The following is a 24,936-nucleotide window of genomic DNA, read 5'->3' as shown; positions in this document are numbered from 1 at the left end:
TAGTCAACAGGCAGCATACTTCCGCCAAAAGCGCCCAGCTGTGGACAAAAATAAACTTTAATTTCGTGACTCTGTGAATACATGCGACATCAAAAACTATCGTACCCATAATGTAAAAGTGACGGCAATATAAGAGAGGACTGAGATAGCAATCTCTGAACCATCCCGAAGCTCGACCCATTTTGTTGCATTCTTACACAGGGGTCGTTCTTGAGAAATTTTGCCCCCCAGCTCGACTGGACGACAAGTCTTAAGTTGGACTTTTGTTGTTACACACAGAAAAACAGATACATGGATGCACATTGTATTTGATCATATATATCAAATGTTAACATAGTCTGCCATCTTAGTCGCTGAGGTCTGCGTGCCAGACTTTTTTTTTTTTTTTTTTTTTAGCTGATAGGTAAGATGGGTGAAAGAAGAGTGAGGGCAGTTAGCTAGCTAACCAGACTTGGTAAGTGGGACTAATCATTACAAAATTAGTGTTATTATTTATATGTAAATTATACTAATTATAACATTAGTGTTACTGTATGTAAAGTATACTAATCATTATAACATTAGTGTTATTACATGTAAAGTACACTAATCATTATAAAATTAATGTTATTGTTTACTAATATGCAAAGTATACTACGAATATGTAGCAGGCTAGCTATCATTTAGACTGCAGAAAATCTAAATTGACATACAGTATATATGACCTTTCAGGGTTCAACTTATTAAAGAAAATCATCTTGCAATTCCTGTTTGTATGTGCCATGCCTACCAAAGTTGGTGATCACGGACTTCCCAGCTTCTCTGTTACATGTCACACTCATCACTGTGAAAAGGAAAGTGTCAATGTGCAGATAGTTATGAAGCATTTAAACCATCAAAAACCTGCGACCTTGACTTTGGTGCTTTAAAGGTAAAATGTAATTATTATAGAAATTCCGCTACAATCTACATATGGGGATAGAGCGCCAAAGACATGCACATGGTTACGTACCGTTTAGCTGTCACCAACTGTTGCACTGACTTTTACCCTTGGAAGATCTAACTTGGTAAACACGATGATTATGGGAATAAAGTTATGATTCCTCACCATGAAAAGGGTACCCCAAATAGATAGCAAGCTGTAAAACAGTTCAACTTCCAAACATCTGAGACCTTTGCCTTTGACCTGTTACCTTTGAGTGATTTCTCTCAAAAGTCAATCATTTTGAGACTACCCAATGATAATTTTGTTTGCATCAAGTTTTCATCAGTAGTCCTCCTGAATGACTCCATCTTGCCCTTGGCCTTTGCTCAGGGAAATGTTTATTACCAAAGTTAAAAACCTTAAGAGTTCTTCATTGGAAGGGTAGGTAGAGATTTCGGCTAGCACGCTGTTGGCCCAGCGTTCGCCTCTCCGACCGGCCAATGAAGAATTAGAGGAATTTATTTCTGGTGATAGAAATTCATTTCTCGTCATAATGTGGTTCGGATTCCACAATAAGCTGTAGGTCCCGTTGCTAGGTAACCAGTTGGTTCTTAGCCACGTAAAATAAATGTAATAATTCGGGCCAGCCCTAGGAGAACTGTTAACCAGCTCAGTGGTCTGGTTAAACTAAGATATACTTAACTTTTAAACACCTTGAGAAGGCGACGTAATGCATTTTTTCGCCAAGTGTCGTCAGGATCTATTCATTCTTTTTCACATTCTGCCAAGGTACAGACAAGCTACCCGACAAACAAACAAACGCCAATATAAGCCTACTGCATGCATTACATATCTTTCACTCTGGTATAATGATATTTAATCTCATGAAAGGAAACTAGAGGTTAACTTTTTTAATTTTCTAGTGTTTGGGAACCAACCAAATGCGGTAAGTGCTTTGTTGAAATTTGTGAGTACGGTACTAGTTGCTCTGTTACAATTATATACAATTTTTTACAGAACTTATTTAACGTATATTCTCATTTTCATGCATATCCATCACGTTTCAGTATGTGTTATTATTTATTATTATTATTATTATTATTATGAAACAAGCCAGAAGACCTTTTGCTTAAGAGAACTTTTGCAGAACAGATTAGTCATATGCTGAAAGAGCTATAAGGAGTGAAATTAGTATATGTCTTAGTATACTGTCCTAAAAGGACAATATACTAAGAAAAGAAAGAACTCAATAAAGATAAAGTATATTACCGACTACTCTAAGCAAGGGAGCTCGTACCCATGAGGGCGGACGATGTTCGAGTTGTAAAATACTAGTATGAGTAACAGCGCTTATAGGTAAAAAGCCAGACCACACAAAAAAAGGAACATGGGTTATTCTTTGCCTGTTTCCATATCTCCTGCCATTGTGAGAACTCTAATGGGCCGGATCATCTTTCTTTTTATGTGAACCTTGAAGAGACTATTCTCCACTGAATCATTTATCCTCGAACTCTGGCCTCACCTCTGGTTTTGTCCCCGCCCCCCCACCCCCCCAAAACCGCCCGGTCATACGAACAGGTATCAATCACTCTTATTATTTCCAGTCTCTACCTAAAAGATAACTTTGTGGCTGACTTCCCTCAGTGAACGTCTATTTCATATTAGAACCTGTATCCATGTTTACGTGTGTGCGAGAGAGAGAGAGAGAGAGAGAGAGAGAGAGAGAGAGAGAGAGAGAGAGAGAGAGAGAGAGAGAGAGAGAGAGAGAGAGAGAGAGTTTTCGAAATCGATATACACTTAGGTATCCATTACTATGAGCTTCCAGCAGAAGGGCTTTTGGAGTCAAAGCTGTCTACAATAAACCGATTATATAAAGCCTGATTATGGAATGCGAGGACTTAAAGATTTACGGATAAATAAATAAATACATAAATAAATAAATAAATCGAATTGAAAAAATCTTGCTGCCAGACGTGCGTCTTTCATTACCAAAACCCATACAATAATGACTCAGCATGACGGCCCATGTAAAAAAACATAATACTCTTTCAATGTGCCATGAATCAAGTACTGGAGTTCAGTGACCACTGTTCACGCAATCCCTGACGATGTTTTGTTTGTTCACATGTTTATTTTTACTATACAACCGTTTGGTGAGGGGCATCTTCTTCTTAATATCATTTTAAATATCTTTTGAATATTATATCCCCAAAACCTATTGTGTCAGCAACCTAGTAAAAGAAGGCCAGTAATCATTTTGTGTGGACATGTTAGTATTTTGCGTGAATTAGCTAACTGAAATATGTGAAGATATTTAGTGAGATCCTTCAGCGGGGGAATATCACTCACCGGGCTTCACACTGAATATTAAAACTATTAGTATTTAGTATTCTCGTTAGTAGCATGATCTGCCATTCATGTACGAGTATGTGCGTGTGTGTATCCTGAGTTACTGGAGTTCTTCATTCAATGGAAGCTAACAACCATATTTACTTGGTCAACATATAGTTGATAGAATTCTCTCAGAAAACAGAATGTGGCTTAGTATTTTCCTTTGTTGCAACCAACAAAAAATAGTTAGGGGAATGCTTTCTTTGTTAATGCTCATCTTTAATTTGCGTACGAAAATGAGAGGGTTCATAATCACATGGACGTAAACAAACATGGTTGGCGTTCCTCCTGCAATAATATTTTGCCTGCTCTGGATGCCCCAGAGAGCCTCGTCTTCATCAGCGTTCCCGATGACTACTTATCCATTGGCTTATTTTGTCAAAAATGCTGTCTCCTATTTACCTTTCAGAGAACTCCTAATCGGGCATTTTTATCAATTTATTTTATTTTTTTTACAGGAAGAACACATCTCGAAACAGAATCCCAATCCAAAGGCCTAAATACTTCTCAGTCAGTCACGGCCCTTTCACAATAGCTTTTTGTTTCCAGCAGACAGAAGCCGCAAAAGCTCTTATTTTGCACGCGCAACAGAAGAAATATGACGTATTCAACAACATCTTTTAAAAACCCCAGCTCTCATCAAACTCGCAAGTCATTTATGTTTCCTTTAGCATTTCTCAGAAACACAAGTTGCTGATTCATGTCTTTTCTTTCCAGTTCTTCCAGACCTTATGGAGGTAATCGGCTTAACTGCAAAAACAAACCTTCCAAATACTCTGTTGTTTGTGAACAAATAGTAAACCAGTAACTGCGAGTTATTTCGATTTTTATTTTTAATGAAATTAGTTTTATCCTGTGTAAAAAGCACCCATTCATATTTAATCTTCATGAACAGGCACTGACACAAGGTTCGCTGCTTTACAATCACAGGTCTCTGCCACGTACCGTCGCTTTTATGTTAATTATCCGTAGGAACAAAGAAAAATACTCTCATGCCTTCAGCTGCTATTGAATAAAGGAGAGGGGCGGGGGGGATGAAATGACAATTTCTTCGGTTCATACTTTGTTGTACTTGACTTTCCAATGAACAAAACCCTCTACCATTGAAAGAGTGTCTTCACGGCAGGGAACAGTAAAAGTCAGCAACATGTAAAGGATAATATCATTCATAATACAGTGATAACCTATATACAGTAGTATTATATACGCAAAATACCATAATCTAATAATAACAATGCACAGTAACATTACGGAATAGCATCGAAAAAATATAGAAGGAAATACTTAATACTCTGGTTCAACTGTTAGGCAGAACTTGAATAAGTTTGTTTAGGAGAAAACACAAAAATTTCCCCGCCAGCTGCCATAAATCTGCGGACAAATAGTTCATAAAGTATCATCGAAAATTCAGTGAACCGATGCATGACGACAAACGATGAATTACCGAAAACTCAGTTACAAGTTGAAACATTTTTTTTTTCCGACAAAAGCTTTGACTGCTTAGTTCTCTCGTTCTAAGCCGAAAGGCAAAGGTTGGATGGCTGTCATCGTGCTGCCAGCGATCAAGCACAGCGAAAGGTTCAGGCCATGATTGCTTAAGCCTCCTCTTGTGCTTCAGCGGCAAGTTCGTGAGGCAACTGAGTGGCTCTGCTTTCATAGCCAACCTGTCGATGACTGCGACAGTTGTCTGGGTGGATTATGTCAGGATCCTAACTATTTTTAAGCTTCCCTTAATTGGCGATTTCTGCCTTTTGTAAAGAACTAATGGTATCTAATATATACCTGTAGGGTTTCTAAAACCTTCGGTTCACTTTACATAGCAATAGACAAAAGTGAAATTAATGGTGGAGAATGCTTGCATGGCGTAAGAGGCGTCTACATAATTCTCTGATGACACAGTCTGGTTAGCACAGACGGTGAAAACCAGATAATAATAATAATAATAATAATAATAATAATAATAATAATAATAATAATAATAATAATAATAATAATAATAATAATAATTGGCGAAATGTGCAACTAGCCTTTTCGTGCGAGATTACAGCATGATGTCGCAATCTGCTCGATAAGGAGGCACCCTCCCACTTCCAGTTTATCTAATCATCCGATTACAAGCAAGTTGTTTAATCAGCGAAAAATCAACAGCTTTAACGGCTGATAAACTCTTCCTGTGTAAAAACAACAGCAAAACTGATAGGCAGGGAAATGAGGAGCGAAAAGAAATTCAATATAGCATTAAGTGTATTTCCTACTTGGGTATCCTCTATGCAATCATTACATATCAACACTTCTTTTTGTCTTTTATAAGTGTAAGTGTCGGCGCTGCTTGTTATATATTAACGCAAAGCAACAAGTTCGCTACACCACCGTCTCCCGATCAGCAAAGTTTATTAAGAATATTGGGTCTAGTTAATACCTAGCTGGTTGATTGGCCAAAAACATTTGACACGGTGAGCACATTAGCCCTCCTGCCTGTATGTGATTTACCACTGCTACCCAGATTTAGCCAGCCTTGTGCTGGCACGGGCTCTTGCTCTTCAGCAGCCCGTATTCTATATGAGGACGGGAATATGCGGCTGCCAATCTCATCCCGAAGTCAAATCTTGGCAGAAGCGGAGAGTAACAACTCTCGGACCCAGCTACTCCAAAGGGAAGCGAGGATAGACGGAAAATGAAAACCCTTACAGAAGCTGCATGGCTGCCCAGATTAAGACAACTCTAAATCTATGGCAAAGATAAAATCTACACTACCTCTGGGTTCAAGTTTATGGGTGACCTTCCAGTGTCCAGTCTTGCTCAGAGGACTGAATTTTGACACTCTTCAGCATTCCTATATTTCAGTTCCGATGAGGCCATGCTAATTCTTTTGATAAAGGGAACTATAATATTTCATTCTAAACAACTAGCGCAATCTACGCAGGAAGATCGTACTCTATTTGCAGAAGTGAGAAAGGCAGCAGCTCTTCTATTTAGGAAACATTCTCTCCTACTTTCATGACTACCTTCATATCAGTCGTTTTCATTCCATTACATTATAATATCATTTCTTCAACTCATATGAAGAGGAACAGGAGGAAACATTAAGCAACAAACAACACTAAGCCAGTATTAACTGCAACAATGTTTTCATTGTGCTCCAACACTAGCTCAAGAACCTCTCGGCAATCTAAGTGGAAAACAGAAATAACTAAGATGTTATAAAGCCTAAACTGAAAACTGATAACAAGCGTAAAGTAGGAAAGTCGGTTAATGACTGGCTACAGTATCTTATACATCCTTATACTGATCACATAAAGATGCAACCGTTTTCAAAATGTCCGATATATGAAAAGAATGTCCAAGTCTTCAAGATAAAATCAGTGATCAAACACAATACTTTGGAGACTTTCAAGTCTTAGAGGTTGAAACTGATTTACCACTACGATACAATACTTTAAAATTGATTATGTACTATAAGAAAACAACAATTTCCTGAAGGCTACTTCCTAAAAACAAAAGAGAAATAAAGAAAAAAGTAAAGAAAAACAAGAAAAATTAAAAAAAATTAAGAAATGAAATGAGATTCATGAAAGCCTACTCAACAAAAAAGCATAATTGCACCAAGTTTGGACCTCTGAATTTCCAGTGATTCAACTGCATAATTAAAATCATTTAAAATCATTTAAAAAAAAGAAAAAAAATAAAAAATGGATCAATAGTTTTCTGTGTATAATGCTGTATGAAAAAAACAAGCTTTATTTTAAAAATTCAAGCAAATTGTGGTTGACTAGGAAGGAAGAATGGAAATCCATGACAATATATATAATTTGTATACATATATATATATAATCAGAAAGCTACAAACGTCCTTTAATATCAATTACTCTACCTCGAAATAATATATTTTATAATGCTGTCCCGTGGGGTCGAACCAGCGACGGACGAGGAAACTGAAGCACTAACGAAATCGTCCGTCGCTGGTTAACGGGACGGTGGACTTATTATCAACTTTTATTAGAAATTCAAGCAAATTGTGGTTGATATGAATCATTGATGATGTGATAAATAGTCATATATATATATATATATATATATATATATATAGGAAGGAAGAATGGAAATATATATATATATATATATATATATCAATATATATATATATATATATATATATATATATATATATATATATATATATATATATATATATATATATATATATATATATATATATATATATATATATATATATATATATATATTTATATATATGTGTGTGTGCACGCGCTTGTGTAGCTAAACTTCCGTCTTGTCCCATTTTATTTATCACTTCTCATTTTGCAAATTCCTATCTCCATTCTTATTTATATCTCATTTAAATCTCAGTATAACACCACTACCTCATTTGCATCTTGATTAATTTTCTCCAAGTACGCGTGTCCGCATGATACACAATTCCCAGACAGCTCAAATCCTTTATTTAAATTTCCAAATCTCATTTCATCAGCAAAATCCTTCACCTGTAATTTCTTAGTCCTTGTGCACACTACAGGCAAATCGGCCTAATGCATTGTCTAGGAAAGCAACAGACACTCATTTTACCCATCTAGTTCCTCCAGAGAGGCAACCCTCCTAGATGTTTTGGAAGTGGAGAATGCAATGTACAAGACGGCGGAACCATAAAAATTCCATTGACATATCAGTTCGGGAATCGGGTACTGTCCAGTTTAATAGGCCCTAAGTCCTGAGGACTGCCTCAAGGACCTCCTTCCTCCAATGAAGAACATCGCTGGATGACCAAATATAATGCACCCAAACATCGTGGGATTCTTCTTGCCTGTTTCAGAGCTGCAACATCGTCATCAAGAAAGAGAATTATGATTGAAGCACAAACGATTGTTGCACCTTCGTCTTGCAACAATCGCACTGCTGATGACCTCTAATAGTGATGAATAAGAACAAATACCACCTCTGTTAACAAAGGTTACAGTCCTGCACCCCCTCAGAACCACCCCTTCGTTAGTTTTGAGTAGATAAAATATGCCCATTTTTACCCTTGTTTAAAATTCCAGTAAATTTTTATTTCTTGTTCAGATGTAAAATAATAATCTTATGAGAAGAAAAGGTGTCTGGATCGAGTCTTCAAGCACCTACATTCTACGGTAAGAAAAAACTCAGGAAAGGGAGTGAATTAAAACCCTGTGGCTGTTTCAAATATGGTTGTTCCTTTCAGTTTGCAAAATACTTCATCATTTGATCGAAAGAGTACACTGGCTGTTTATTTAGAAAAAGGGAAGATGCAATAAAGTCCCTATATCCTTGTCTGAAGTCAGTTTTATGAGAATTAGCACCAGATTTCCTTAGTGGTGTTTTTTATATATATATATATATATATATATATATATATATATATATATATATATATATATATATATATATATATATATATATATATATATATATTTATATTCATGATGTTGCCTTGTAATGTGTATATCCTCCCATAGTTTTGATATATTTACTCTTCTATTTATCATGTATTATGTGTAATAACAATAATTATTGAAATACCGTATGTAGTGTAGTATCAGATCTCAAAAGAATTAATGCTTTAGTTAACTTAACAGCATAATTTAGAATTAATACAATTTTAATAGTAACCTAGTATATGAGGAATGCATGCGTCCTAATGAAGGGTTTGTTTCACTTCAGCTGTCATCGCAAAAGATAAACCGCTGACAGGCCGAGATAACAATTGCAGATTCGTACTGGAAACCAACTCAAGTTTTTTGTTTTGTTTTAAAAACATGCCAATCATAATTAGCCAGTTTTGATCTTGTAAAGATTTCTATAAAAGCTTTGTCCCATATGTGAAGGAAACGAAGGTTTTGCAATGTTACATACACGGCTCTGGTCACGTATGCCCTTTTGAGAGTAAAAAGCACATGGCAGTTGCGTCATGTTTTGTCCCTGATTGTGTTCAAACGTTTTACTGGAAGTGACGTCCCCTTCATTCTACCAGAATTTCCTTTGTATCTTGTTCCCAAAATGCTTTAATGACAACCTCTTATTGTTTTTCTACTGGAATCCTCAGATTTGTTTATCCTGGTTTTCGAGACTGATCAGTTTGATTTCCTCTCTCTCTCTCGTCCTTCAAAAGAGACGTAATTATCAACACAGATTATTTGTGGTCACTAGTATTAATCTTAGCTTTTGAGATCTGATGATAGTTAAAGTGTAAAAATTTGGTTGTAACGGCGCCTGATAAAAAAGTGTTTTGTGAATCGAAAGCAGCTGCATGGCCTGAAATTTTACAAAGGTTTTCACAAGCTTGTGTAAGGTAAAGTGAATTTTACTTATTATAACCATGGTATAATAAGGTATATTTAGGGAAATTTTGCCTTAGTGAAATTATTATTGATAAATCTTTTGTGTATTTTTGTGTGTTCTTGTGTTTACAAGCTTTTGAATCTTCATTTTATATAGTTATGATTTAACATTTATTTAGCATTTTAAATATTTCTTGGTGATTTAACATTGCATACTTGATTTAATTTTCATTTATTAAGACTTTCTTTTCAAATCTTGAATAATTCTTGAGAGTTTAAATTTTGTTTGATTAACTTAATTTCTTGACAAATTAAAGTTTTGTGATTTAATTTTGTTTGGTGATTTAATTCAAGAATTAAATATTTTTTTGTTTCATTTTCAAGTAATAGTAAATTTTTTAGATTGTGAATTCTAATTATAAATTTTGAATTTAATAATAAATTTTTTTATTCAAAATTTTTAAAAACAGTGTTTCATTTACTGACCACCAGTGAATAGGATTAATTGTGTGCATAAGGCAAAGTGATAAACATGTTTTGTTCCTTTAGTTTTGCTGAAGTGAATTAAGACCAGGGAAACAGTTAAATTTGTTTGATGGAATGATGCCCTTTTATTCTATTATATTTATTGTTTAATTACTGATACCTCACAATTCTTTTGATAAACTTAGTTTGATTTTTCATGTGATTAATGAGCTTTTTAAGGGATTACTGTTATCTTTAGAGTACTCAGTTGTAATTATTACTGTTATGAGAGTTCAGGTATCTGGCTGAAGAGAGGTATATTTTTGAAATCTGTGATTAGTTGTGTAATAACCAGGTACTTGGTATGCATCATGACAAGATATATATATATATATATATATATATATATATATATATATATATATATATATATATATATATATATATATATATATATATGTGTGTGTGTGTGTGTGTGTGTGTGTGTGTGTGTGTGTGTGTGTAGTGTGTGTATTTCAAGTCGCTTCTGATCCATAGAGGAACTGGCAAAAGATGTTAGCCTTGCATAAGCTTGTTAATTCTTTGTCCTTTGTAACCATCGTTACTACCACCACAATCTCCAACAGACAAATGCAAAGTCCACTACTTAAGTCAACCGAAGCACACAAGGGATTTTAACAGAGCTAGTTCATCTGCCGTCTTTGCCCAGAAGTCAACAGGTCCCATCAGACTCTATTAATCCTTGGTCCCATAGCCACGCAGGCAAGGAGGCTACCAATTTCACCATGACACTTCCCTCTCCAACACATACACACACATATATATATAAAAATAAATACATATATATATATATATATATATATATATATATATATATATATATATATATATATATATATATATATATATATATATATATATATATATATAAATAAATATATATATATATATATATATATATATATATATATATATATATATATATATATATATATATATTATATTTTTATTTTATATTTGTTTTTTGTTTTGGGACAATCTGGTTTTGTGATACTTTCTATGAGACAGGTAGCAACATTTACAGATATATTAGCCTTGTGATTCTGACCTTGTGAGTCCAGTGAAACATAAAACAAGAGAAAAAGGGGAATTTCATATGAGTGTAAGGCTCTTACTACTGAAGGAAAATATTACGTAAACACATGGGTAAACTAAAAGGAGTATATTTACATAAAGACATTAGTACGGGAAGGAGAAATGCAATTGAACTGTTGATCCTGAAGGGGATTCTTACTGGATGAATGAAACTGAGGATTCCAGGCACAGTCTGAGAAGATTCCACGATATAGGGTCCCTCTGAAATGAGAGATACACGGATTATACGCCAGTAATGGAAATAGACAAAAGGATAATGAATTTGAAGCTGCAATGAGGGTGCCAATGGGGCCTTGACGAGTTAATAATGGATTAGCACTGAGAGCAGAAACTTGAATAGCATGGGTGTAACTGAACAAAAGATTCTGTGATTACTGGCACTCAAATTAAGCAAATTCTACAAGGACGTAGCGTGACTGAAAGGACATCTTGACAGAGCACTTTACTGTAGGAGAAAAGTGTTTCCAGTGAAGAAGGCGGCACGTGGTTGACTCCCGATTCACAAGGGCAAAGGCATTGATCTTCCATGTGGTAGGATGTAGGGGCGCCGGCAGCGCGGGCAACATGTGGGTGACTTCACAAAGCGCCAGGTAATGGAGTGGGTGGCCCTCGTGGTAGGATCGGCCAGCAGCGAAGGTAACACATGGTTGGCGGTCGGAATGCACAAAGGTAAAAGTATACTTCCAGGGGGCCACTTGGTTAGATGGAAAGGGATGGGCTAAGGGTGTCGTTCAGCAAAGGGACATGGTCCTCCGCGTGGGGGTGGTGAGTGTGTTCACCGTGTCTACGCCATAATGTCCCGCGAGTTTCTGAGAGCGGGCCCTTGTTCATCTGTCCTTTTATGCCATCTGCTGGGGGCAGGGGGCCAGTTCTTCGAAAGGGAGTTGAGCATCTTCAGCTGTGCTCGCGGTTAGTAGTATCTTGGAGGGGGGGTGCCTGGAAAGAGTCGCCCAGACAGATTCACTTTTGCCTCGAAGAAGGAATTAGCTACTTAACAGGAGTGGCCCACAATCTACTTAATCTCTTGCCTCCTGACTGTGCTACCCAATTGTCCAGCCCAGGCTGACAGATAGGTAGGCACACACATCGATAGACAGATATGTCTATCGATAGATCGGCAGACAGGAAAGCGAAGGGAACTTTTCCTAGCATTTTCTTGCTAATCCTGATAATAATATATATATATGCATGTATATATATACAGTATATATATAATATTGCTGTACTCCACAATGCAAATGAAGAAGCATCAGGGGAAGCAAGGAAATACAAAGTAAGATCTAATTTTTCCTTTCTTCCGCTGTTGTTTCTCATTTGTTTTCATTGTGGAGTGCATCAAGTTATTTACCTGCATGACTGAGAAGAATATAGTTGAATATACATATATATGTTATCCAGCCTGGGTTCGAGAGCCGGCTGTTTATTGAAGTATCTGTTTTAAGAACAGAATTTAGCATCTCAGCTTTCTTGAGATGTTCCTGGTAGCTGTGGCCTTACCTGGGTCAGCAGATCCCTTCTCTTTCCGTCATAAGATTCTGATTAAACCTATCTTTACACAAAGGCCTACTGAAATGAGACACTGATATAGAAAACTAGACTATTGACAAATTTAATGGAAGTAACTCTGCAGAGACTAAGGTCATGAAATGGAGTGACTCACACTCGCTATCAAAGGAACACATTACTAGAGGGAATACTGTTTCCCAAACAAGCATAGTCATTATTTTATGCCAAACCATAATAGTCAATGAGCCCCTTGCATCAAGCAAAATAATAAGGTCGTAACGACCACAATAAAAGTTATCTAGTACGTAAGAGTAATAACACCACTTCCAACTATTCATTCCTCTCAGGACAATGTTCAAATCCTGTTGAAAAAACATATATATTAAAACCTCAAAGGATATTCATATTCAAAACAGAAAAATGCATAGGGGAGGCACAATGGGATTTCACTGCAGCACTATATAAAGTCTGGAAAAAGTATATAAGAATGTCACTGTGCATTTTTTTACTTACTTCTATGGCCGTAAATAACGTATCTTCGTACTGGCGAGTTCTTTACACACTACATCAGGTTAAAACACTTATCCGCTATTACAACTCGAGGCGGTCAATCCCGAGAGTCAAAGTTTCTCCCATCATATATCATGGGGAATTGCACATAGCCTATATACACACACACACACCTTTCCAGAATCTGGGCATTTCCGGTGCATTAGCTCAGTGACTGAACGAACACACATTGTTTCCATGCGCTTGGACCATGATCAAACAGTTCTCTGCATCTGACTGAACAAATTCCAATGTCAGCCCAAAAGAACCTGCCATGGGAGCCACTAACAGGTCATCATATATCTCACTGTTCAAAGACTTTTAAAAGTCATCCCCGTGACTGTTACACATATACATATATACATACTAGCCTATATATATATATATATATATATATATATATATATATATATATATATATATATATATATATATATATATATATATACATATATATATATATATATATATATATATATATATATATATATATATAATATTAAGTTTGTACTCTGACCTACTTACTATATTCCTTGCTCAGGGATCCAATCCTGGGGCCTAGCTGGAGACCCGGGGACTTACCATGAAAATTATAACCCTGACTGCAATTGCTAGGTCAGGTACAAACTTATATAAACAGTTGGGCCGAAGGCTGTACTTCAACAAGGAATTGTTGCAGATAAACACTTAGGTTTACTTTAAATGGAATATATTTACAATTAAATACGTCAGTCAGAAGAATGGGGAATAATAGGCAGGTAAACAAAGTTCTGCCACTTGGTCAAATATTACAGCAATTGTTCAAATATTGAAGAATCTATGGGTAACCCTCTTGAAAGGGACACTGAAGAATTGAATGCAGTAGCAAGGCCACGGCAAGGAGCACAAGACCAGCAGATGTTTCCACAGCTAGCAACACTGTCTGCAATTTGAGAATGCAAGTGGTTACGTAAGGAAAATTATAATGATTTCAGGAGACTTGAGGGTTGCACATATGGTGCCAAGATAACTCGATTCTGGTGCAAGATGCTTACATTAAAATTCACACTGGACTAAGTCAGGACTTTTTGAGAAATCACACTTCAGAAAAGAAAATGAAATTCAGGAAAAAATTAGAGATACATGACTGTTGAAAGAACCTTGAATCACGGATGTTACCTTAAAATGGAGTGATGGAGAGCCTTACTGAATTTCAACAGGAATGGAGCGATGAGTTTAATGGGTCACACTTGAAAGTTACAGAGGGTGGCCACAAGGTGGCCACAAGGGGTAACTCAAATGGAGCAAGCAAGGGACAGGTGTGAGAGATCTGGAGCCAGGAGGGTTTCTGAGAGCGAGATTATTTCCGGATTATTTTCGTACTCTTTTCAGAGGGAGCTCGGAACACTGGCGTCTAGCCTCAGGGGTCAAGATGGCAGCTCAGTCACATGTCACAACCTCAATTTTCTGTGTCAAGACCTTGCGTGGGCCTTCCAATCCTGGTGACCTCTGGCAACCCCATATTTGTTTGTTTATATGGGGGGCTCAACTTTTCTGGCGGATTTCATCCCAAAGTTGATTCGTACGTGAGGCAGGCTTTCGTCTCCATTCACCTGCACCTGAAAGGAGGTTTTCAAAGCAGTCACCAGGTCTAGAAAAGATTAAGAAATTTACCAAAGTGGGAAGCATGGAGAGAAATTTACTAAGGGGGTGGTTTTCTCACGGCCTTCCTCAGTTAGTTATCAGCATGAACAATTCTACTTTTACATTATAAGGGAATTTGGAGGTTGACTTTGCTTACTAAGTGGTTTCCCACATTACAGCTCCCCCACAAAGTTGGCAATTGCACCTTGAGTTGGGAGGAAATGTCATCAACTAAGTCAACTCAACTGAACAATCTGATAACTCTCTGTACTTCTCTTTTCTGGTAATATTACATTTCAGAGAAATCATTAACTCTGCAAGTAAATCAAATTCAAAATACATCTCACTAAATTTTAAGTTTCACGTTACGTAGATACATTACGCTACAAGTTAAACTCATATACCTCTCATGTTATTACGTTAAAGCAGCAATATAGCAAATTCAAAATTAAAGAATTCTATGAACTAATATTTCATGAATCTATTGAACAACACAGAAAATAATAATTGAATTAGTATGGCATTAAAACCTAAGGTTAGACATGCACTTAATTAATAAGGTTACTTTGACAGTCCAAAGTCATGCTCTTACGGTGCCTGAAGGAGGCATTACAATGAAGTATTCACGGGCTTAAGTTAGGTGATGCCACAATACTTGTAGGCAGCGGCACGGTGCCAGATGTGGCAACAACATGTGTGCCTTGAGGCACGTAGCTAAGTACATGATATGCAACAAGGTGCGTAAGTGCACGAATTTTGCGAGTTGGAGACTCGGGATTTACATTACAAGGAAAATAAATGACAGATGCAAGAATAAGTAAAGATTATGATTAATATACCAGAATTATCTTTATTAGCCTATGAAGGTTGGCTAGGTTTGTTCTTCAGCCCAAAGGGCATCAAAAGGCAGTCAGAGGGTGCAACTCCTCTGGCAGTAGCATCTGCCAATGGCGATGATAATGGCACTGTGCCAAGGGTGGCACTCATGTGGTCAAGGCCGAATGTCTCTGTTATATTAAATTTAAAAGGTACCATGCCTCTGTAGGCATGAAAAAGGAAGTCAAAGGACCTATGGTGTTAAAGAATCTGGCAACTGCACTCTGCATTGGCAGAGTGGGAAGCAAAGTAAAATGAGGAGCTGTTTATAAGGCTTTTACAAAAGGATTCATGAATGGGCAAGATTGCCAAGAAAATATTAGATTAAGAGATTGGAAAGAAGAGAAAAATTATCAAAACAATAAAAGGAAAAGTTACAAGAATTTAAATCACAAAAGTTATAACAAGAATAAACAGGAAGGAACCTGGCACCCTCCTCTGGATAGAGGTGCCAAAGTTCTTCATAAGATAAAGGTGAGGCACTGTGCCAGAGTGCACTAGTGCAAGGAGAGCTCATCAGCTCTCTTTTGGGGTGCCTGGAGTCTTCGGTGCCCATGACCCTTCCTCTGTGGACCTCTTTTGGGTTGTTGGTTTGACTTGGTAGGGGACTCATAGGAACCAAGTCCGAGGACGACGTCGAAGTGCCACCTGTTCTGGCTTCTTTGACAGCTGAAGTAGGGGCATTCATTACAAGCTCAATTACTAGTTGTCGCAGTTCTTGAGTTCATTGGCCAGTTGAGATATGGCAGAATCCTTACTCATGATTGTGTCTGTGGAGGACTGGGAGAGAGAGGAAGAGGTCGTGGTGGCTGTGAGAGGCTTACAGGTCACCATGACAGGCTCAGGCATGGGTTGCGAGGCTGAATCTTTGGGTGAGCTTCCACTGTGGTCAGAGGAATCTGGAGGGGACCTGAGTAGACTGTGGATTGGCTCTTGCATCAGCATTGGTAGCAGTGCCAAGCTGGAGGGCGAAAGGCGACCCGGACTGGGATCCCTCAAAGGAAGATCTATGGCATTCTCTGGCACTGGCACTAAGGCAGGCCCAGGCACAGGAATTGAATTGTGAATTTCTTCGATGTCCATGATGAGTGGAACGTGGTACTGTCCAGGACACTCAGGTAGCACTGGCAGAGATTTTGCATCAAGTTTGGGATCTCCAGAAGGGAGATTCAGAGTGTGCCTTGGCGCTGGCACTGGGGCAGGGTCTGGCACTGGAATGAGATCTCTTAAAGGCTTGTCACTCAAGATGGATGGAGCTTGGCACTGGCAGTAGGTTTAAAGCAAAATCAGGATCTCCTGAAGGGACATCTGTGGCTTTTTTGGGTAATGGCATTAGGGCAGGGCCTAGCACTGCTCAGGACATGCAAGTGGCACTGGCAGTGGGTTTAAGGCAGGTCTTTGAGGATTTTTGTTTTTTGCTTTAGTTTTTGGAGGGGTTAGGCTCCCTGGATTTTTGTACATTAGGAGGGGACCGGAAGTCCTGTCCCAGGAGGAGGTCACAGCCTCCAGGAAGGTAAGTAGCTACTGCAAGAGTGCAGATTTTAGATCTTTGAGGTTTTGTGACCCTTAATTTGATGGTGGGGAGAATCATCTTCATCTGATTGATACACTCCATTGTGATAAGGTTATGTCTGTCAATGGTGGCCCCATAGGGGACCTTATCTTCCCTATTGAGGGAGATTTGCGCACCAGTGTCATTGAATGCTGTGACATGGTGGGGGGCGGGTGTAGCTACCTCAGGGAGGTGCCACAGACATGGGAACTTCGGCTGGATGTCCTAAAGTTTTAGGATTTGTGAATGCCAATGCAATAGCAGGTGATTTTGTTTTACTAGGGCATTTTGCCCACAGGGCGGAGTGCCCCTGAACCTTACATGCAGTGCAATAATTTTTGCTGCAATCTTTGCTTGACACTGTCCCAGTGGCGGGAGCAGGCCCTTTGTTGTTCATCCCAGAGGCAGATGTGACTCGGTTAGATGTGGACCCATTTGGGGACTTGAAGGGAGTGTCTGACTGATTCTCAGCCTTCGAACGGCACTGTTCTGTGGGGTGCCTTGATCTTTTACAATACCCGCACACAGGCCTCTTTTGAGGGTGCCCATTCTTGGGCAGAGGCTGACTGGAGGCAGGAGAAGGGGGCCAAATCTTACGGCCCCAGGAACTTGCTGCAGGATGGTGAGTGTTACAGTAGTCTGTCAAATGGCAGTACTCATCTAGCACTGGAGGGTCCTTATCGCAGAGGTAAGGAGCAGGGCCCGGGGGGGGGGGGTGTAATGTAGGAAGCCCTCAAGCTGGAAAGTTTCTATTATTTCTTCTGCAGAGGTGGCATTGCAGGAATACAGCCACCGCTTGAGAGCTTGGGACTTATGGCATGCCCAGTCGACCCTTGTCTGACATGCCTCCTTTGGTTGTCCTCTCCAAAGTTGTCTTCATCTTTGGGGGGTGAGCTTGTAGGCTTTAATTATGGCCTTTCGGACCTCTGCAAGGCTTCCATGGTCCGTTAATGGGATGGAGCAGAACGAGGTAAGACCCTTCCCTCTAGGTGTTTCGACAGGAGCATAGAGATTTCTGCGGGCTGGGGCTTGAAGTTCCTGAGGACCTCTTCCACTTGGTCGAGCCAGGCCTTGGGCTCTGGGTCATTCCATTTTGGCATCATGGAGCTGGTGGCAGTGACAGAGGATGGGGGAGATTGGTTGCAGAGCTACAGCCCCCTTGGGCAGCCACGGCGAGCTCATGGGCTCAACCCTTCTTCTCCTTGTCTATTCTTTCCTGCCTATCTCACTCCTTAGCTAGTCTTTCTTGGCTGTCTCGTTCTTCCTTGGCTTATCTTTCCTCTCTCTCACTTTCCTCCTTCTGTCTCTCTCTTTCCCCCTTGGCTTCGCTGTCCTTTCTCTCTATTTCCTTCCCGGACTTGACCCAATCTTGTAACTCTTGGTCCTTGAGCCCCAGGGATTTTCTGACAGCAGGCAAGGGCTTTGATATTGTCGGCGTAAGAAGCCAAATTGCCCCAGGCGTTAAAGGAAGTTTTTATTACAGGGAGAGGGCTGTATTACCCAGATTGGATGAAATGAGATTGTTTGAAGGACAGTTCTTAATTGAAAGTATCTAGGTTGTTCAATGAACATGCTCTTCAACGAGTGTATTTAGTAGCTTGGAGAGCGTGAGGAGTTCTTAGGAGGATGGAGCTTGTAAGTTGATCAAAGAACGTGCTTTTAGATGAACGTATCTAACAGCTTGAAGACCGTGATGGGTTCTTAGGTGAACGTACTTAACAGACTGTTCAAAGAAAGTGCTCTTAGATGAACGTAACTGGTAGCTCGAAGAGTGTCATGGGTTCTTAGGTGAATGTAATTAATAGATTGTTTGAAGAACATGCTCTTAGATATACATGAATGTAACTAGTAGCTCAGAGAGCGTGATGGCTTCTTAGGTGAACGTAATTAACAGATTGTTTGAAGAACATGCTCTTAAATATAGATGAACGTAACTAGTGGCTCAAAGAGCGTGATGGATTCTTAGGTGAATGTAATTAATAGATTGTTGGAACAGCATGCTCTTAGATGAATGTAACTAGCAGCTTGAAAAGCGCGATGGGGCGTGATGGGTTCTTAGGTGAACGTAATTAATAAATTGTTGGAAGAACGTGCTCTAGTAGCTTGAAAAGCAAGATGGGTTGTTAGGTGAACGTAATTAACAGATTGCTTGAAGAACGTGCTCTTAGATGAACGTAACTAGTAGCTTGAAAAGAGAGATGCGTTCTTAGGTGAATGTAATCAATAGATTGTTGGAAGAACGTGCTCTTAGATGAACATAACGAGTAGCTTGAAAAGCGACATGGGTTCTTAGGTGAACGTAATTAATAGGCTGTTCGAAGAACGTGCTCTTAGATGAATGTAACTAGTAGATTGAAAAGCGACATGGGTTCTTAGGTGAACGTAATTAATAGATGGTTCAAAGAACCTGCTCTTAGATGAACGTAACTAGTAGCTTGAAAAGCGACATGGGTTCTTAGGTGAACGTAATTAATAGATGGTTCGAAGAACGTGCTCTTAGATGAATGTAACTTGTAGCCTAAAAAGCGTGATGGGATCTTAGGGGAACATAATTAACAGATTCCAAAGAACGGCTCTTAAATGAACGTAACCAGTCACCCTGAAGAAGTAATGGGTTCTTAAGGGAACGTAATTAGTGGATTGTTCGAAGAACGTGCTCTTAGATGAACGTAACTAGTAGTTCGAAGAGCGTGATGGCTTCTTAGGTGAACGTAATTAATAGATTGTTTGAAGAACGTGCTCTTAGATGAACGTAATTAGTAGCTCAAAAGAGCGTGATGGGTTCTTAGGTGAACGTAATTAATAGATTGTTCGAAGAACGTGCTCTTAGATGAACGTAACTAGTAGCTTGAAAAGCGAGATGGGTTCTTAGGTGTATGCAATTTAAAGATTGTTCGAAGAACGCCTTAAATGAACGTAACTTGTCAGCTTGAAGAGCGTGACGGGTTCTTAGGGGAACGTAATTAATAGATTGTTCGAAGAACGGCTCTTAAATGAATGTGACTATACTCTGGCTACAAAAGGTTGAGACTTGAAGGTAATTGGCACTTCTGCCGTATTTTCTTAAACTCGCTCAAAGTTTTCAGGAAAAAGGGTGATAATTTGGAAAATTTGGCATTTTTTGGAGCAGCGTTGCCATTATCTCGTGTATGGATGATTGAATGAAGTGACTGCGGGTCACAGTAATTAGAGGATTGCCTGTCACCTCCCTCCATTCGTCAGTACAAAAGCAAAACAAAAAGATCAAAACATTATACTTGGATCATGTTGTGCATTTTTCAATTTGCTCAATATAAAATTTAATTAAAGGTATATATATATATATATATATATATATATATATATATATATATATATATATATATATATATATATATATATATATATATATATATATATATATATATATATAATATACCTTTTATGCATTTATATATACATTTCATGTATATAAGTAAATATGTTAGGCTAACATATATGCATGCATACACATCTTAAAAACGAATTCACTTGTAAGTAAAAACAAACAGCTGGACTGTACTTTCGAATATGTCGAGTGATTAGATAAACTCTGGGGTTTAACTTAATCAATTACATTACAAAAGAAACACATCAGAAGAATGGTAGCGTAATTCTGGTGTAATAAGTTGAAGAACAAATGACTGGGAATTTGCTGGAGGAAGCACAGTGGCATGCCTGCTTCAAAGGGCGTTGAAAACGAGGTAGTGGGACTGCTATGAACACAAGATGATACGCAGATCCACAGTGAATAGCTCCTAATTTGTAATTGAAACACTTATGGTTACTCAACCGAAACTAGCATTGTAATGAAGGAATCGAGGAATTGCATAGAAGACGCCTAGACTGAACCCGATTCCAGTGACTCGAATATCATACAATTACGTTGCACTTCTCATCAATGCTTTGCAAATTGAACAGCACAAAATATAAAAAGCAATACAGGTCTCACTATAGGTATACTTCACTATGAAAAGAACGGAAAATAGTTAAAGATGAATAGGGACGAATAGGGAACATGGCTGACGAAAAACCTTAAATCCTGGTGCTTTACCTTAATTCGGAGCTGAAGTTCTCTTCTTATGAGGGGCAGTGAAAGGGAGGGAAAGTGAATTAGTTCACAACAAAAGTTACTTTGGTTAATGCCAGCCACATGTTGGATATAGTCAGTTTAATGGAGCAAAGGACAGGCCATCTGTCCTCTGGGGCAGGTTGGACAATTCTAAGGATGAGCGTCTCTCTCCAAGGCCCTTTATAGCTTCGAGAATTACATTTTCTCTCTTCCTAGGTGGCATTGCAATCATTCTACCCTACCCACATGGAAATGCAGGCAGCTTGGCTTCAGCTTCAAGATAGTGGAACACACGTATTCAGCCCACCAGCTGACCTGTCTTGGGCGACGATTAGCTTTGATTGGGTCAGCAACTGGGATTTAAGGAATTCTGGTAGCATTTGGGCAACAAAGAGATTAAAGTGGTTCCCCCCCAAAAGGCAGTGGTGAGAGAGAGGTTTTAGAGATGAATTTGCCAACAGTGAATCATACTAAGTTGAATGAATTAATTACGTAGTCCTTTTTCCTTTGACTTATTGCATGGAAGATGGCATATGAGAGGATACTCTTGATACCTCCCCTACCTTGATGACATTTACACTTTTCTGGTGTATTCCATCCCAAAGCTGGTACGTCCATGACGCAAGCTTTTGTCTCCATTCATCTTCACCTGAAAGGAGGTTTTCAAAGCAGTCACCAGGTCTGGAAAAGATTAAGAAATTTATCAAAGTGGGAAGCATGGAGCGAAATTTACTAAGTGGCTGGTTTCTCACACCCTTCCTCAGTTAGTTATCAGCATAAGCAATTCTACTTTTCCGTTATAAGGTAATTTGGAGGTTGAGTTTGCTTACTAAGTGGTTTCCCACATTACAATATATAATAATATATGTCAATCATAAATATTACGCCAAAAATGACGAATCCACAATACTTTTACCTTGGTTATTCCCAAGGTATTGTGAATTGATAAAGATATTTGTTGCTTAATGTTTATGAATGATATATATATATATATATATATATATATATATATATATATATATATATATATATATATATATATATATATATATACATATATATACACATATATATATCATTCATATTTATTATATAGATATGTGCAGTGGTGTAAGTAGGAATTTGTGTACATGCTCACACCACAAAACCTCTTGCGATGTTTAACAAATTTTGCACGTGGAAGAACTTGGTTGTTTGATAAGATGGCACCTGTCACAGCATTACTGGGTGCATTCTATGCAATTCAGCATTGACTACCTGTTCGGGGAGCACCCAGATACTGTACACGTGGAGTGGAAGCAGAATCAGCATGGAAGCTTCTCGAAGATTTTGTCTGGTTAGAAATCCAGATTTTTGGGTGCGCCATGGAAATAGTGTGTCCGTGTGTGCGTGGTGAAAATCACTAAGTGCTAAGAGTTCTTGTGAAAGATTATCCATTCCTTTGTGAAAGACCAGAACAAAAGGATGTGTTGGAATGCCTGGGAATCGGGATTCCCTGTCGCTGAATGAGCGAGTAGGAACTTAGAAAATTGCTAACCTTTATAAGTGTTTGATACAGACCTGATTATTTTAGTGATTATTTCTTTATCATTACTTAACATCTACATCATATATTTCCATGTGTTACGAAGTGTGTGAACCCTGAATTTTAATAGAGATGGTTCTATTCTTTGCAGATGTTTCGATTAAGGTAGAAACCATAAATAGTCATGGCATATAACCCTTATGGAAATGGAACTGGGTACTGAAGTGACACTGAAAGTTATTAATAATGGACTTATAAATAATGTGGTCTGACTTGGTGACTTTGTGGGGGACAGAACTTAATTCCCATTCATCATGTTTTTTTTGCAACAGTTTAGTTTGCTTTTGGGGGTATAGCTTAATGGGATTAATTATCTATCATGCAAAATTCCAATTACCTGTCTTGTTGTTAGACTTGCATAGTAAATTCTACTTTTCTAAGATGGGTTTCTTTTGTTTTACACCCATATTTAAGTGGTTAGGAACAGGGCTGTGTGTGTGTGTGTGTGTGTGTGTGTGTGTGAGAGAGAGAGAGAGAGAGAGAGAGAGAGAGAGAGAGAGAGAGAGAGAGAGAGAGAGAGAGAGAGAGAGAGCCATCGAGAGAGAGAGAGAGATATATATATATATATATATATATATATAGGTGTGTGTGTGAGCTCAGACTGCAGAGGCGCAGATTGCACTCACACCGCAAAACAAAATCGACCCAACCATCCCGCTCCGTCAACTGAGGCCCCAAAACACAATTATCTCCGGAGGATCTTCCCAGGAAAGTTCATTTGGTAAACATGACGTCATTTCCGTCAACATCTAGACGCCGGACGTGGCTATTTTCCGTAAAGGTGTACTTGACTGCTCTCATGGAACAGTCTCACTTTCAGAGCAATTTTCCCGAGAGAGGTTCACAGGGAATGTTCTCTCCGCACGATTTTAGATATATATAAATATATATATATATATATATATATATATATATATATATATATATATATATATATATATATATATATATATATATATATATATATATATATATATATATATAAATATATATATATATATATATATATATAAATGCGAATGTCACACACATATATATATATATATATATACACATATATGTCTGTGTGTATATATATATATATATATATATATATATATATATATATATATATATATATATATATTTTTATAAAATATTTGCACATATATATGTACATATACACATACAGTTATATATAGAATATAAATCAATATAATTCAAGAAATAATGGATGCAGCAGAAACAGACGTAAGGAATATAAAATATAATATTTATTAAAAAACAATTACACTAATCATAATGGCAAAATCGTCACAGAAATATCACTGCACTTTGGACCAGGTAGTGTGTTGGAACCTCTAGTTTTACCTTTGTTTAACCTTCCCCACGACATATATTCAAACACTGTTAGCTATCGGCACCACGAAAGTAAAATCAAGGATAAACTGGATTACAAATTATTTCAGTCATCAGGTCATCTTCCCAAGAAAAGAGATGAGTTATGTTAATTTTGTAGAATAAACATGCCGTCATTTCTGAAACATCTAGACTTTGCCGGACGCTCTTGGCTCCTTGTTTTTTTCCGTAAAGGTGTATTCGCTCTTGGCGCCCTGTTTTTCTCTCATGGAACAGTCTCACTTTCAGAGCAATTTTGCGCCATCCGAGAAAGGTTCAGTGCGCCAGGAATGTTTTTCTCTGAGTGCGCCATCTACTTTCCGTATTCCGCTCTTGGCGATTTTAGATATATATAAATCTGAGTGCGCCATCTACTTTGTATTCCGCTCTTGGCGCTCCTTATATATTTATGGTTTATATATCTACTTTATATATATCTTATACTGTTTTTCTCTATATCTATTTACTGTATCCGCTCTATGGCGCACATCTATATATGTTTGTATTTCGCTCTTGGCGCTATATTTTTCTCTGATATATCTATTTATTTAT

Source organism: Macrobrachium rosenbergii, chromosome 58 (genome assembly GCF_040412425.1).
Source record: "Macrobrachium rosenbergii isolate ZJJX-2024 chromosome 58, ASM4041242v1, whole genome shotgun sequence".
Taxonomy (NCBI): Eukaryota; Metazoa; Arthropoda; class Malacostraca; order Decapoda; family Palaemonidae; genus Macrobrachium; species Macrobrachium rosenbergii.
The sequence above is the reverse complement of the archived record's forward strand: the minus strand, read 5'-3'. Positions refer to the sequence as shown.